Below are 4,856 nucleotides of genomic sequence, written 5' to 3' on the forward strand. Positions count from 1 at the left end.
TGCTGGGGACTATGTTACAGATATTCTTTCTGTATTAATATTTAATATTTCTTTTAACAACTCAAACGCTTCATGTTGTCTAAATAGAAATTTGTTCTTTTAGGACTTAATCACATTCCTCCAGAGGACAGTAAATAAAGTTAAAATGATGTTTGTGTTGAGACTTCCTTTTGAAATAGAGCGCAAGCAAGTGAACACAGACACCTGTGATACTAGTTCCTCCTCACACCTAAAAGCACATCAGGTAGCCAACATTGTGTTTTGATGGTAAAAGCTCACTGTATGTGCGTCCATTGGTGGGTTTTACCACATCAGAGAAGATATGTAATTTTCTCATCTCAGGAACTAAGAGACATGCGAGACTCTGCCTACGTGTTGCATAAGTAGAGTTGAAGTGACCTACTTAAATCTGTCTTTGCTCTGAAGATATAAGGATTTTTAATCTTCAATGTAAGATCTGTAACTTTAAATTACACTTATCATGTAGATAAATGTAAAGCATTGATGTCTGTATGAGGCACAACTTTCAATATGCTGTCAGTTGTGTGAAATGTGTAACTGAGCCTGCTTATTGTGAACCAGTAGCCCAGTATACCCAATCCGGTCGCACAAAAAGTCACATGAATGACACAATAATGCGCGTGGCAAAAGCCTGCAAGAACGACGATCTGTACTGCCCGCAATGTAAACGCATCCGCGTAAATATTGAGCTAGTGACGTAGAATAAAAAGTGGGGAAAAACTGCTTGTTGCAGGCAGGAGAGGAGGTCAATGGGTCCAACAAACACAGGACTATCAACCAGGAGACCGGTGTTTTGTTTTATAAGTTACGTTAGAGATATTTGTGACATGTTTTCCGTACCGATGTTGCGTTGTTTCCGTGACACTAACACACTATCCTTTGGTGGACGTCTGTTACAAACTTTGGCGTGATATCGGGTTAGTATATTCCCCTGTACTTTTCCCATTTACAGCTACATTATACAAGCTGTGGTAAATTTTGGCGGAGAGGTATTTTAGATGGCATTTGTTTTGCCACAAGACAAAGCAAACAACAGCTCAGTGCAGTTAAAAGATATTTAAATTAATGTAAAATAAATGCACATTATTTTAAAACCTGGCTTTTTTTTTATCCTGTTCTTCCTTGTGTGAGTACCAATAAAAAGTCATTGGGTCAAATGTGACTAATTCATTCTTGCACAAGATATATTAGAGGCTTACTTTAGGTGCCTGATGAGCTGCTTTTTTTTTAATGGAAACAAAAGAGCCTTGGAAATAGTTTCTGAAATGCTAACAATAGATATTTCCCATGTAGCCACTCAAAAATAGATTGTTTGAGTCAACACGGTTGTTTTACCTTTTCGATTTCGCAGCACTCTGGTCGGCTTGTTTGCACGTCAATGCCTGTGAAACAACAAGCAAAGCCACATGCAGCAGCTGAGCTGTGAGATGTAGACTGTGGCTGGCCATTTCTCTGCTCTGACAGACCACCAAGCATGTTTACTCAGAACGTACATGAGTTTGGGCATCAACAGGATATGTAGCCAGGATACAAGAAGCCTCCGCGAGCTAAATTTAGTAAAAACGGTTGATGTGATAGTTTTGGGTTCTGCCTTCCTGGATGTGCACTCGTTTAGTTCAATCAATGTCTAAAAAAATCTACCACAATTGTTTTTAAATAGTAGATTTTAAATCATTTTAATAACGTTATTTGATATTTAGTTCAGTATCACAAAATGTTTCATGATGTGTTTTATAACATTTTACATTGAGCCACCTAGCTGCTACGGTAGCACCACGGTAGCGATTTGGCTAGAAAGACACAACAACTAACCATAGTATCACTATAACTACATTTATCATCAAATTGACACATGTTCTATTACACAGATCGGTGACCGTTAAGGAAAGTTAAAGTTACATCTCCTCTCTCGTACAATTCCTGAGCCTCCGGCTGTGTGACTACTTCACTCAGAGCAGCTGTCAATCATGACGTCTCACCCCCTTTTTATAGCAATCAAATAACTAATTAAAAACAAATTTATCAGAAAAATTAACCCTTGAACAAACATCAGTGTGATAAGAACTACCTGAAAAATGTATTTGACGTATACTTTGACTTTTTAGTTTAACCCATGTCCCATCCGCTAACATGGAGGGGGCGGGAGTTATGACCTGTGACTGAGAAGTACTCTCCCTTTTCTCAACAACTAAAGAAGAGGAAACTCACACCCTCAACTACTGCAGTGGAAACACTCTGTGGTATCACTGCCCAGGTGTGTCTGTGTGTTTGTATGTGTGTTCCTGCAAGCTGCTATTTATAAATGCTTTAAAAGTGTTGGCCCCTGCTCTGAAACTAAAACTAAAGCAGACAAGAAAAAAACATAGCCCCTGTGGATTCACACCTCATTCTGACCACCCAACCACACTGCTGCTGAATTTTCCATGTATCATTGTTTGTGTCTCAGTGTGTGTGTGTGTGTGTGTGTGTGTGTGTGTGTGTGTGTGTGTGTGTGTGTGTGTGTGTGTGTGTGTGTGTGCCTGTGCGTGTGTGTGTGCATATGCGTGTGTGTGTGTGTGTGTGTGTGTGTGTGTGTGTGTGTGTGTGTGGGGAGGGGAGGGGGGGGGAAAGCATCAACCAAAGAATCTCATGTAAATTACTGCATTATTTTAACTAGATAGTAAAAACTCTGCAGATCAAATAGCGGGTATGAGATTCTGTCATATCCGTTCATGTTGTCCTTTGTTTCTCATCATCCATTACAAAGAGACAGGAAGTCGAACAGAGAGTCGATGTGTTGCAGCAGAAAGTATAAACTGTATGAACTGGACTTGTTTCTCTCTAAACTAAACACATTTATCCTTTAGTTTCAATATAAATACCATGTGTTGTGTATCAGTGATTCTACAGTAATTCTTGTTTGAAGTAACTTTTTATGTTTAAATTCCAGAGCAACAAAGTGAAGTTAATGCTGATGTGCCTTAAACTTGCATTCTTTCTAACAGCCAGCAGGGGGCGACTCCTCTGGTTGCAAAAAGAAGTCTGATTGTATAGAAGTCTATGAGAAAATGATCCTACTTCTCACTTGATTTATTACCTCAGTAAACATTGTTAACATGATTTTATGGTCTCAATCTCTAGTTTCAAGTCTTCTTCAATACAGCATGATGTTCATTTAGTAAATTATGGTCCCATTTAGAGTCAAATAGACCATAAAGCAGGGGATGCTTTAGGGCGTGGCTACCTTGTGATTGACAGGTCGCTACCACGGCGTTATCCGGTCTGGGAGTTGTTTGTGTTTTTGTCTTACAACTTTAAACCTTTCACAGTGTGTTTTCAGTTCATGAAAGTTAATTGAAACATTTTGGTTGCCTATTCAGCGTTCGGTTGTACTTAGCTCCACGCTCTCGTGTCACTTCTGGTTGCAAATAACCAAGATGACGACGGCCAAAAAAACAACATGGCGACAGCCAAAATGTCAAACTCAAGGCTTCAAAACGGCAGTCCACAAACCAATGGATGATGTCACAATGACTACGTCCAGCTATTACAAATACTACTACTGATACTACAACAAAAAACAGATGAATAACGATAGATAGTAATAAATAGTAATGATGATTGATGTACATTAATTGGCAAGTCACCTGCAGATCTGTAGGCCTGACATATTGGACCACCATGTCTTCTATTAACAGACACTCTGGTGCCACCTGGTGAAACAATGCACCTTTAGTTTCCTGTAGGCCTACTGTAATATAGGCTGTACTGTCTTTCTGTGAAAAGTCACATTTAATGATGTGTGAAAATGTTAATTTATAACTGTAACATTCATGTTTTCTATCAGTGTGTAGGTGGTCCACCTTAAAGGTCTGTCCACCTTAAGCCTGATTAGGTTCCTAGATAGATAGATAGATAGTATCTATATGTATGATATCTTACGAAAAAGTTATTCCTCCTTTTTGGTTCGTTTTCATACAATGTCCAGCAACAACACGTGCCAATTTCCGCTTGTAACATGCAAATGATCTGTTCAGAATAAACTTCCATCTTCACAGGAAACATCTTCCTTAGGTTTAGGCAATAAAATGACTCGTTAGGTTTAGGAAAAGATCGACATGGTTAGAATTCGGCAACAAAACTACTTAGTTACGTTTAGGCAATAAAACCACTTAGCTAGGTTTTGGAAAAGATCATGATTCGGGTTAAAATAACTCTGGAAGTGGCGTTACGTGACAAATAAATCAACGTTGACTTCTGGTTTAACAGGGGACACAAACGGCAGTCCCCTTGGCGAAAGTCCGGTATTTTTACACCCCGACCTCCTCCCTACGCGGTGTTTGCCACTCTTTATATTTCCTGGTTCATAGTTACATGAATTACTAACAAATTGATTTTCATGGGATATACGCAAATTACAGTGCATTACTTTTCGTAGGTTTAGTTACAGTGTATGAGACCAGCCTGGAATAAATAGCTGGGTGTTTCTGAACAAGAAGTCATGAGTTCCCATAATTCTCAGAGCATGTTAGTACATAAGTAAATACAAAAAAAGAGCCAGTGAAAGCCACAACATGACCTCATGTCATTATTTAAATATTCAGCTATTGGCCCACTGCCAGCAGAGAAGACTTTTGCTCAGAGGGTGTGTCTCACAATTGACTTTCATCAAAGCAGAAGTTGGTTAATATTAACTCCAGTTATCAACTCATACAGGTGAACAGTGCAGCTTTGTTATATGAAGATAAATTTCATGCCACCACACCCTGTCTGTCTGTGTCTACAGTTAACACCTGCTAGGGCCAATCCCTTTTCTATGAGGTTTACACTCCCTTTGTGCTCTCAGAGAGCTCAGG

Source organism: Sebastes fasciatus, chromosome 10 (assembly GCF_043250625.1).
Source record: "Sebastes fasciatus isolate fSebFas1 chromosome 10, fSebFas1.pri, whole genome shotgun sequence".
Lineage (NCBI taxonomy): Eukaryota > Metazoa > Chordata > Actinopteri > Perciformes > Sebastidae > Sebastes > Sebastes fasciatus.